This window comes from Carcharodon carcharias, chromosome 10 (assembly GCF_017639515.1).
Source record: "Carcharodon carcharias isolate sCarCar2 chromosome 10, sCarCar2.pri, whole genome shotgun sequence".
Classification (NCBI taxonomy): Eukaryota; Metazoa; Chordata; class Chondrichthyes; order Lamniformes; family Lamnidae; genus Carcharodon; species Carcharodon carcharias.
The window spans coordinates 91,677,980-91,691,093 of NC_054476.1; positions in this window are offsets into that span (position 1 = coordinate 91,677,980).

Genomic DNA, 13,114 nt, shown 5'->3' on the forward strand with positions numbered 1-13,114 from the left:
GTGTTACAGAATGCATTATTGTGACTGTGAGGTAGTTATAGATTGCATCATTGTGACTGCGAGGGAGTTATATAATGCACCAGTGTGACAGCGAGGGTGTTACAGAATATTCCAGTGTGGCTCCGAGGATGTTGCAGAATTTGCCTGTGTGGCTGCGAGGGAGTTATAGAATTCGCTAGTGTGAATGTGAGGGAGTTGCAGAATGCGTCAATATGACTGACAGGGAGTTACAGAATGCGCTAGTGCGATTGTGAGTGACTTGCAGAATGTGTCAGTATGACTGCGATGGAGTTACAGAATGTGCCAGTGTGACTGTGAGGGAGTTACAGAATGTGCCAGTGTAACTGCGTGTGAGTTACAGAATACGTCAGTGTGACTGTGAGGGAGGTATAGAATGCGCTAGTGTGATTGTGAGGGAGTTACAGAATGTGTCAGTATGACAGAGGGAGTTACACAGAATGTGTCAGTGTGATTGCGAGTGAGTTAGAGAATGTGTCAGTGTGATTGCGCGGGAGTTACAGAAGGCACCAGTGTGACTGCGAGATAGTTACAGAATGCATCTTTATGACTGCGAGGGTGTTACACAATGCATTTTTGTGACTGCGAGGGAGATACAGAAGGTGCCATTGTGTCTCCGAGGGAGTTATAGATTGCATCAGTGTGACTACGAGGGAGTTATGGAATGCATCAGTGAGACTGTGAGGGTGTTACAGAATGCATTATTGTGACTGCGAGGGAGTTATAGATTGCGTCAGTGTGACTGCGAGAGAGTTATACAATGCATCATTATGACTGCGAGGGAGTTACAGAATGCATCATTGTGACTTTGAGGGAGTTATAGAATGCGCTATTGTGATTGTGAGGGAGTTATAGAATGCGTCAGTATGACTGAGAGGGAGTTACAGAATGTGTCAGTGTGATTGCGGGGGAGTTACAGAATGCACCATTGTGTCTGCAAGGGATTTACAGAACGTCTCAGTGTGATTGAAAGGGCGTTACAGATTGTGTCAGTGTGATTGCGATGGAGTTCCTGAATGTGTCAGTGTGATTGCGAGGGAGTTACAGAAGGGACCAGTGTGACTGCAAGGGAGTGACAGAATGCATCATTATGACTGCGAGGGTGTTACAGAATGCATTATTGTGACTGCGAGGGAGTTACAGAATGTGCCAGTGTGATTGCGATGGAGTTATAGAAGGCATCAGTGTGACTACAAGGGTGTTTCAGAATGCATCATTATGACTGCGAGGGTGTTACAGAATGCATTATTGTGACTGCAAGGGAGTTACAGAATGCGCCATTGTGGCTCTGAGGGAGTTATAGATTGCGTCAGTGTGACTACGAGGGAGTTATACAATGTGTCAATGTGACTGCGTGGGTGTTACAGAAGGCACCAGCGTGTCTGCGAGGGGGTTACAGAGTGCATCATTATGACTACGATGGTGTTACAGAATGCCTTATTGTGACTGCGAGGGAGTTACAGAATGCACCACTGTGGCTCTGAGGGAGTTATAGATTAAATCAGTGTGACTGTGGGAGTTATGGAATGTGTCCGTGCGACTGCGAGGGAGTTATAGATTGCATCAGTGTGACTACGAGGGAGTTATGGAATGCATCTGTGTGACTGCGAGGGAGTTATAGAATGTATCCATATGACTGAGACGGAGTTATGGAATGCATCAGTGAGACTGTGAGGGTGTTACAGAATGCATTATTGTGACTGCGAGGGAGTTATAGATTGCGTCAGTGTGGCTGCGAGAGAGTTATAGAATGCATCAGTGTGACCGCGAGGTAGTTATAGTATTCATCAGTGTGACTGTGAGGGAGTTATACAATGCGTCATTATGACTGCGAGGGAGTTACAGAATGCATCATTGTGACTTCGAGGGAGTTACAGAAGGCGCCATTGTGTCTCCGAGGGAGTTCTAGATTGTATCAGTGTGACTGCGAGGGAGTTATGGAATGCGTCATTGTGATTGTGAGGGAGTTATAGAATGCGTCATTATGACTGAGAGGGAGTTACAGAATGTGTCAGTGTGATTGCGGGGGACTTACAGAATGCACCATTGTGTCTGCAAGGGAGTTACAGAATGTGTCAGTGTGATTGCAAGGGTGTTACAGAATGTGTCAGTGTGATTGCGAGGGAGTTCCTGAATGTGTCAGTGTGATTGCGAGCAAGTTACAGAAGGCACCAGTGTGACTGCAAGGGAGTTACAGAATGCATCATTATGACTGCGAGGGTGTTACAGAATGCATTATTGTGACTGCGAGGGAGTTACAGAATGTGCCAGTGTGATTGCGATGGAGTTATAGAAGGCACCAGTGTGACTTCAAGGGAGTTACAGAATGCATCATTATGACTGCGAGGGTGTTACAGAATGCATTATTGTGACTGCGAGGGAGTTACAGAATGCGCCATTGTGGCTCTGAGGGAGTTATAGATTAAATCAGTGTGACTGCGAGGGAGTTATGGAATGTGTCCGTGCGACTGCAAGGGAGTTATAGATTGCGTCAGTGTGACTGCGAGGGAGTTATACAATGTGCCAATGTGACTGCGTGGGTGGTACAGAAGGCACCAGCATGTCTGCGAGGGAGTTACAGAATGCATCATTATGACTACGATGGTGTTACAGAATGCCTTATTGTGACTGCGAGGGAGTTACAGAATGCACCATTGTGGCTCGGAGGGAGTTATAGATTGCATCAGTGTGACTACGAGGGAGTTATGGAATGCATCAGTGAGACTGAGAGGGCGTTATAGAATGCATCCGTATGACTGTGAGGGAGTTATGGAATGCATCAGTGTGACTGTGAGGGTGTTACAGAATGCATTATTGTGACTGTGAGGTAGTTATAGATTGCATCATTGTGACTGCGAGGGAGTTATATAATGCACCAGTGTGACAGCGAGGGTGTTACAGAATATTCCAGTGTGGCTCCGAGGATGTTGCAGAATGTGCCTGTGTGGCTGCGAGGGAGTTATAGAATTCGCTAGTGTGAATGTGAGGGAGTTGCAGAATGCGTCAATATGACTGACAGGGAGTTACAGAATGCGCTAGTGCGATTGTGAGTGACTTGCAGAATGTGTCAGTATGACTGCGATGGAGTTACAGAATGTGCCAGTGTGACTGTGAGGGAGTTACAGAATGTGCCAGTGTAACTGCGTGTGAGTTACAGAATGCGTCAGTGTGACTGTGAGGGAGGTATAGAATGCGCTAGTGTGATTGTGAGGGAGTTACAGAATGTGTCAGTATGACAGAGGGAGTTACACAGAATGTGTCAGTGTGATTGCGAGTGAGTTAGAGAATGTGTCAGTGTGATTGCGCGGGAGTTACAGAAGGCACCAGTGTGACTGCGAGATAGTTACAGAATGCATCTTTATGACTGCGAGGGTGTTACACAATGCATTATTGTGACTGCGAGGGAGATACAGAAGGTGCCATTGTGTCTCCGAGGGAGTTCTAGATTGCATCTGTGTGACTGTGAGGGAGTTATGGAATGCCTCATTGTGACTGCAAGGGGGTTATAGAATGCGTCAGTGTAACTGCGAGTGAGTTATGGAATGCATCAGTGTGACTCCGAGGGAGTTATGGTATGCATCAGTGTGACTGCGAGGGAGTTATAGAATGCATCAGTGTGACTACGAGGGAGTTATGGAATGCATCTGTGTGACTGCGAGGGAGTTATAGAATGTATCCATATGACTGAGACGGAGTTATGGAATGCATCAGTGAGACTGTGAGGGTGTTACAGAATGCATTATTGTGACTGCGAGGGAGTTATAGATTGCGTCAGTGTGACTGTGAGGGAGTTATAGAATGCGTCAGTGTGACTGCGAGTGAGTTATGGAATGCATCAGTGTGACTCCGAGGGAGTTATGGTATGCATCAGTGTGACTCTGAGGGAGTTACAGAATGTGTCAATGTGACTGACAGGGAGTTACAGAATGTGTCAGTGTGATTGCGAGGGAGTTACAGAATGCATCATTGTGACTTCGAGGGAGTTATAGAATGCGCTATTGTGATTGTGAAGGAGTTATAGAATGCGTCAGTATGACTGAGAGGGAGTTACAGAATGTGTCAGTGTAATTGCGGGGGAGTTACAGTATGCACCATTGTGTCTGCAAGGGAGTTACAGAATGTGTCAGTTTGATTGCGAGGGAGTTCCTGAATGTGTCAGTGTGATTGCGAGCAAGTTACAGAAGGCACCAGTGTGACTGCAAGGGAGTTACAGAATGCATCATTATGACTGCGAGGGTGTTACAGAATGCATTATTGTGACTGCGAGGGAGTTACAGAATGTGCCAGTGTGATTGCGATGGAGTTATAGAAGGCACCAGTGTGACTTCAAGGGAGTTATAGAATGCATCATTATGACTGCGAGGGTGTTACAGAATGCATTATTGTGACTGCGAGGGAGTTACAGAATGCGCCATTGTGGCTCTGAGGGAGTTATAGATTAAATCAGTGTGACTGCGAGGGAGTTATGGAATGTGTCCGTGCGACTGCGAGGGCGTTATAGATTGCATCAGTGTGACTGCGAGGGAGTTATACAATGTGCCAATGTGACTGCGTGGGTGTTACAGAAGGCACCAGCGTGTCTGCGAGGGGGTTACAGAATGCATCATTATGACTACGATGGTGTTACAGAATGCCTTCTTGTGACTGCGAGGGAGTTACAGAATGCACCGTTGAGGCTCCGAGGGAGTTATAGATTGCATCAGTGTGACTACGAGGGAGTTATGGAATGCATCAGTGAGACTGTGAGGGTGTTACAGAATGCATTATTGTGACTGCGAGGGAGTTATAGATTGCGTCAGTGTGACTGCGAGAGAGTTATAGAATGCATCAGTGTGACTGCGAGGGATTTATAGTATTCAGCAGTGTGACTGTGAGGGAGTTATACAATGCGTCATTATGACTGCGAGGGAGTTACAGAATGCATCATTGTGACTTCGAGGGAGTTACAGAAGGCGCCATTGTGTCTCCGAGGGAGTTCTAGATTGTATCAGTGTGACTGCGAGGGAGTTATGGAATGCGTCATTGTGACTGCAAGGGAGTTATAGAATGCGTCAATGTGACTGCGAGTGAGTTATAGAATGCGTCAGTGTGACTGCGAGTGAGTTATGGAATGCATCAGTGTGACTCCGAGGGAGTTATGGTATGCATCAGTGTGACTGTGAGGGAGTTATAGAATGTGTCAGTGTGACTGCGAGGCAGTTACAGAATGGACCAGTGTGACTGCAAGTGAGTCACAGAATGTGTCAGTGTGGCTGCGAGAGTGTTATGGAATGCACCAGTGTGTCTCCGAGGGACTTATAGAATATGTTAGTGTGACTCTGCGGGAGTTACGGAATGTGTCAATGTGACTGACAGGGAGTTACAGAATGTGTCAGTGTGATTGCGAGGGAGTTACAGAATGCATCATTGTGACTTCGAGGGAGTTATAGAATGCGCTATTGTGATTGTGAGGGAGTTATAGAATGCGTCAGTATGACTGAGAGGGAGTTACAGAATGTGTCAGTGTGATTGCGGGGGAGTTACAGAATGCACCATTGTGTCTGCAAGGGAGTTACAGAATGTGTCAGTGTGATTGCAAGGGTGTTACAGAATGTGTCAGTGTGATTGCGAGGGAGTTCCTGAATGTGTCAGTGTGATTGCGAGCAAGTTACAGAAGGCACCAGTGTGACTGCAAGGGAGTTACAGAATGCATCATTATGACTGCGAGGGTGTTACAGAATGCATTATTGTGACTGCGAGGGAGTTACAGAATGTGCCAGTGTGATTGCGATGGAGTTATAAAAGGCACCAGTGTGACTTCAAGGGAGTTACAGAATGCATCATTATGACTACGAGGGTGTTACAGAATGCATTATTGTGACTGCGAGGGAGTTACAGAATGCGCCATTGTGGCTCTGAGGGAGTTATAGATTAAATCAGTGTGACTGCGAGGGAGTTATGGAATGTGTCCGTGCGACTGCAAGGGAGTTATAGATTGCGTCAGTGTGACTGCGAGGGAGTTATACAATGTGCCAATGTGACTGCGTGGGTGTTACAGAAGGCACCAGCATGTCTGCGAGGGAGTTACAGAATGCATCATTATGACTACGATGGTGTTACAGAATGCCTTATTGTGACTGCGAGGGAGTTACAGAATGCACCATTGTGGCTCGGAGGTAGTTATAGATTGCATCAGTGTGACTACGAGGGAGTTACAGAATGCATCATTATGACTGCGAGGGTGTTACAGAATGCATTATTGTGACTGCGAGGGAGTTACAGAATGCGCCATTGTGGCTCTGAGGGAGTTATAGATTAAATCAGTGTGACTGCGAGGGAGTTATGGAATGTGTCCGTGCGACTGCAAGGGAGTTATAGTTTGCGTCAGTGTGACTGCGAGGGAGTTATACAATGTGCCAATGTGACTGCGTGGGTGGTACAGAAGGCACCAGCATGTCTGCGAGGGAGTTACAGAATGCATCATTATGACTACGATGGTGTTACAGAATGCCTTATTGTGACTGCGAGGGAGTTACAGAATGCACCATTGTGGCTCGGAGGGAGTTATAGATTGCATCAGTGTGACTACGAGGGAGTTATGGAATGCATCAGTGAGACTGAGAGGGCGTTATAGAATGCATCCGTATGACTGTGAGGGAGTTATGGAATGCATCAGTGTGACTGTGAGGGTGTTACAGAATGCATTATTGTGACTGTGAGGTAGTTATAGATTGCATCATTGTGACTGCGAGGGAGTTATATAATGCACCAGTGTGACAGCGAGGGTGTTACAGAATATTCCAGTGTGGCTCCGAGGATGTTGCAGAATTTGCCTGTGTGGCTGCGAGGGAGTTATAGAATTCGCTAGTGTGAATGTGAGGGAGTTGCAGAATGCGTCAATATGACTGACAGGGAGTTACAGAATGCGCTAGTGCGATTGTGAGTGACTTGCAGAATGTGTCAGTATGACTGCGATGGAGTTACAGAATGTGCCAGTGTGACTGTGAGGGAGTTACAGAATGTGCCAGTGTAACTGCGTGTGAGTTACAGAATACGTCAGTGTGACTGTGAGGGAGGTATAGAATGCGCTAGTGTGATTGTGAGGGAGTTACAGAATGTGTCAGTATGACAGAGGGAGTTACACAGAATGTGTCAGTGTGATTGCGAGTGAGTTAGAGAATGTGTCAGTGTGATTGCGCGGGAGTTACAGAAGGCACCAGTGTGACTGCGAGATAGTTACAGAATGCATCTTTATGACTGCGAGGGTGTTACACAATGCATTATTGTGACTGCGAGGGAGATACAGAAGGTGCCATTGTGTCTCCGAGGGAGTTATAGATTGCATCAGTGTGACTACGAGGGAGTTATGGAATGCATCAGTGAGACTGTGAGGGTGTTACAGAATGCATTATTGTGACTGCGAGGGAGTTATAGATTGCGTCAGTGTGACTGCGAGAGAGTTATACAATGCATCATTATGACTGCGAGGGAGTTACAGAATGCATCATTGTGACTTTGAGGGAGTTATAGAATGCGCTATTGTGATTGTGAGGGAGTTATAGAATGCGTCAGTATGACTGAGAGGGAGTTACAGAATGTGTCAGTGTGATTGCGGGGGAGTTACAGAATGCACCATTGTGTCTGCAAGGGATTTACAGAACGTCTCAGTGTGATTGAAAGGGCGTTACAGATTGTGTCAGTGTGATTGCGATGGAGTTCCTGAATGTGTCAGTGTGATTGCGAGGGAGTTACAGAAGGGACCAGTGTGACTGCAAGGGAGTGACAGAATGCATCATTATGACTGCGAGGGTGTTACAGAATGCCTTATTGTGACTGCGAGGGAGTTACAGAATGCACCATTGTGGCTCGGAGGTAGTTATAGATTGCATCAGTGTGACTACGAGGGAGTTACAGAATGCATCATTATGACTGCGAGGGTGTTACAGAATGCATTATTGTGACTGCGAGGGAGTTACAGAATGCGCCATTGTGGCTCTGAGGGAGTTATAGATTAAATCAGTGTGACTGCGAGGGAGTTATGGAATGTGTCCGTGCGACTGCAAGGGAGTTATAGTTTGCGTCAGTGTGACTGCGAGGGAGTTATACAATGTGCCAATGTGACTGCGTGGGTGGTACAGAAGGCACCAGCATGTCTGCGAGGGAGTTACAGAATGCATCATTATGACTACGATGGTGTTACAGAATGCCTTATTGTGACTGCGAGGGAGTTACAGAATGCACCATTGTGGCTCGGAGGGAGTTATAGATTGCATCAGTGTGACTACGAGGGAGTTATGGAATGCATCAGTGAGACTGAGAGGGCGTTATAGAATGCATCCGTATGACTGTGAGGGAGTTATGGAATGCATCAGTGTGACTGTGAGGGTGTTACAGAATGCATTATTGTGACTGTGAGGTAGTTATAGATTGCATCATTGTGACTGCGAGGGAGTTATATAATGCACCAGTGTGACAGCGAGGGTGTTACAGAATATTCCAGTGTGGCTCCGAGGATGTTGCAGAATTTGCCTGTGTGGCTGCGAGGGAGTTATAGAATTCGCTAGTGTGAATGTGAGGGAGTTGCAGAATGCGTCAATATGACTGACAGGGAGTTACAGAATGCGCTAGTGCGATTGTGAGTGACTTGCAGAATGTGTCAGTATGACTGCGATGGAGTTACAGAATGTGCCAGTGTGACTGTGAGGGAGTTACAGAATGTGCCAGTGTAACTGCGTGTGAGTTACAGAATACGTCAGTGTGACTGTGAGGGAGGTATAGAATGCGCTAGTGTGATTGTGAGGGAGTTACAGAATGTGTCAGTATGACAGAGGGAGTTACACAGAATGTGTCAGTGTGATTGCGGGTGAGTTAGAGAATGTGTCAGTGTGATTGCGCGGGAGTTACAGAAGGCACCAGTGTGACTGCGAGATAGTTACAGAATGCATCTTTATGACTGCGAGGGTGTTACACAATGCATTATTGTGACTGCGAGGGAGATACAGAAGGTGCCATTGTGTCTCCGAGGGAGTTATAGATTGCATCAGTGTGACTACGAGGGAGTTATGGAATGCATCAGTGAGACTGTGAGGGTGTTACAGAATGCATTATTGTGACTGCGAGGGAGTTATAGATTGCGTCAGTGTGACTGCGAGAGAGTTATACAATGCATCATTATGACTGCGAGGGAGTTACAGAATGCATCATTGTGACTTTGAGGGAGTTATAGAATGCGCTATTGTGATTGTGAGGGAGTTATAGAATGCGTCAGTATGACTTCGAGGGAGTTACAGAATGTGTCAGTGTGATTGCGGGGGAGTTACAGAATGCACCATTGTGTCTGCAAGGGATTTACAGAACGTCTCAGTGTGATTGAAAGGGCGTTACAGATTGTGTCAGTGTGATTGCGATGGAGTTCCTGAATGTGTCAGTGTGATTGCGAGGGAGTTACAGAAGGGACCAGTGTGACTGCAAGGGAGTGACAGAATGCATCATTATGACTGCGAGGGTGTTACAGAATGCATTATTGTGACTGCGAGGGAGTTACAGAATGTGCCAGTGTGATTGCGATGGAGTTATAGAAGGCATCAGTGTGACTACAAGGGTGTTTCAGAATGCATCATTATGACTGCGAGGGTGTTACAGAATGCATTATTGTGACTGCAAGGGAGTTACAGAATGCGCCATTGTGGCTCTGAGGGAGTTATAGATTGCGTCAGTGTGACTACGAGGGAGTTATACAATGTGTCAATGTGACTGCGTGGGTGTTACAGAAGGCACCAGCGTGTCTGCGAGGGGGTTACAGAGTGCATCATTATGACTACGATGGTGTTACAGAATGCCTTATTGTGACTGCGAGGGAGTTACAGAATGCACCACTGTGGCTCTGAGGGAGTTATAGATTAAATCAGTGTGACTGTGGGAGTTATGGAATGTGTCCGTGCGACTGCGAGGGAGTTATAGATTGCATCAGTGTGACTACGAGGGAGTTATGGAATGCATCTGTGTGACTGCGAGGGAGTTATAGAATGTATCCATATGACTGAGACGGAGTTATGGAATGCATCAGTGAGACTGTGAGGGTGTTACAGAATGCATTATTGTGACTGCGAGGGAGTTATAGATTGCGTCAGTGTGGCTGCGAGAGAGTTATAGAATGCATCAGTGTGACCGCGAGGTAGTTATAGTATTCATCAGTGTGACTGTGAGGGAGTTATACAATGCGTCATTATGACTGCGAGGGAGTTACAGAATGCATCATTGTGACTTCGAGGGAGTTACAGAAGGCGCCATTGTGTCTCCGAGGGAGTTCTAGATTGTATCAGTGTGACTGCGAGGGAGTTATGGAATGCGTCATTGTGATTGTGAGGGAGTTATAGAATGCGTCATTATGACTGAGAGGGAGTTACAGAATGTGTCAGTGTGATTGCGGGGGACTTACAGAATGCACCATTGTGTCTGCAAGGGAGTTACAGAATGTGTCAGTGTGATTGCAAGGGTGTTACAGAATGTGTCAGTGTGATTGCGAGGGAGTTCCTGAATGTGTCAGTGTGATTGCGAGCAAGTTACAGAAGGCACCAGTGTGACTGCAAGGGAGTTACAGAATGCATCATTATGACTGCGAGGGTGTTACAGAATGCATTATTGTGACTGCGAGGGAGTTACAGAATGTGCCAGTGTGATTGCGATGGAGTTATAGAAGGCACCAGTGTGACTTCAAGGGAGTTACAGAATGCATCATTATGACTGCGAGGGTGTTACAGAATGCATTATTGTGACTGCGAGGGAGTTACAGAATGCGCCATTGTGGCTCTGAGGGAGTTATAGATTAAATCAGTGTGACTGCGAGGGAGTTATGGAATGTGTCCGTGCGACTGCAAGGGAGTTATAGATTGCGTCAGTGTGACTGCGAGGGAGTTATACAATGTGCCAATGTGACTGCGTGGGTGGTACAGAAGGCACCAGCATGTCTGCGAGGGAGTTACAGAATGCATCATTATGACTACGATGGTGTTACAGAATGCCTTATTGTGACTGCGAGGGAGTTACAGAATGCACCATTGTGGCTCGGAGGGAGTTATAGATTGCATCAGTGTGACTACGAGGGAGTTATGGAATGCATCTGTGTGACTGCGAGGGAGTTATAGAGTGCATCCATATGACTGTGAGGGAGTTATGGAATGCATCAGTGTGACTGTGAGGGTGTTACAGAATGCATTATTGTGACTGTGAGGTAGTTATAGATTGCATCATTGTGACTGCGAGGGAGTTATATAATGCACCAGTGTGACAGCGAGGGTGTTACAGAATATTCCAGTGTGGCTCCGAGGATGTTGCAGAATGTGCCTGTGTGGCTGCGAGGGAGTTATAGAATTCGCTAGTGTGAATGTGAGGGAGTTGCAGAATGCGTCAATATGACTGACAGGGAGTTACAGAATGCGCTAGTGCGATTGTGAGTGACTTGCAGAATGTGTCAGTATGACTGCGATGGAGTTACAGAATGTGCCAGTGTGACTGTGAGGGAGTTACAGAATGTGCCAGTGTAACTGCGTGTGAGTTACAGAATGCGTCAGTGTGACTGTGAGGGAGGTATAGAATGCGCTAGTGTGATTGTGAGGGAGTTACAGAATGTGTCAGTATGACAGAGGGAGTTACACAGAATGTGTCAGTGTGATTGCGAGTGAGTTAGAGAATGTGTCAGTGTGATTGCGCGGGAGTTACAGAAGGCACCAGTGTGACTGCGAGATAGTTACAGAATGCATCTTTATGACTGCGAGGGTGTTACACAATGCATTATTGTGACTGCGAGGGAGATACAGAAGGTGCCATTGTGTCTCCGAGGGAGTTCTAGATTGCATCTGTGTGACTGTGAGGGAGTTATGGAATGCCTCATTGTGACTGCAAGGGAGTTATAGAATGCGTCAGTGTAACTGCGAGTGAGTTATGGAATGCATCAGTGTGACTGCGAGGGAGTTACAGAATGCACCATTGAAGCTCCGAGGGAGTTATAGATTGCATCAGTGTGACTGACTACGAGGGAGTTATGGAATGCATCTATGTGACTGCGAGGGAGTTATAGAATGCATCCATATGACTGAGACGGAGTTATGGAATGCATCAGTGAGACTGTGAGGGTGTTACAGAATGCATTATTGTGACTGCGAGGGAGTTATAGATTGCGTCAGTGTGACTGCGAGAGAGTTATAGAATGCATCAGTGTGACTGCGAGGGAGTTATAGTATTCATCAGTGTGAGTGTGAGGGAGTTATACAATGCGTCATTATGACTGCGAGGGAGTTACAGAATGCATCATTGTGACTTCGAGGGAGTTACAGAAGGCGCCATTGTGTCTCCGAGGGAGTTCTAGATTGTATCAGTGTGACTGCGAGGGAGTTATGGAATGCGTCATTGTGACTGCAAGGGAGTTATAGAATGCGTCAGTGTGACTGCGAGTGAGTTATAGAATGCGTCAGTGTGACTGCGAGTGAGTTATGGAATGCATCAGTGTGACTCCGAGGGAGTTATGGTATGCATCAGTGTGACTGTGAGGGAGTTATAGAATGTGTCAGTGTGACTGCGAGGCAGTTACAGAATGGACCAGTGTAACTGCAAGTGAGTCACAGAATGTGTCAGCGTGGCTGCGAGAGTGTTATGGAATGCACCAGTGTGTCTCCGAGGGACTTATAGAATATGTTAGTGTGACTCTGAGGGAGTTACGGAATGTGTCAATGTGACTGACAGGGAGTTACAGAATGTGTCAGTGTGATTGCGAGGGAGTTACAGAATGCATCATTGTGACTTCGAGGGAGTTATAGAATGCGCTATTGTGATTGTGAGGGAGTTATAGAATGCGTCAGTATGACTGAGAGGGAGTTACAGAATGTGTCAGTGTGATTGCGGGGGAGTTACAGTATGCACCATTGTGTCTGCAAGGGAGTTACAGAATGTGTCAGTTTGATTGCGAGGGAGTTCCTGAATGTGTCAGTGTGATTGCGAGCAAGTTACAGAAGGCACCAGTGTGACTGCAAGGGAGTTACAGAATGCATCATTATGACTGCGAGGGTGTTACAGAATGCATTATTGTGACTGCGAGGGAGTTACAGAATGTGCCAGTGTGATT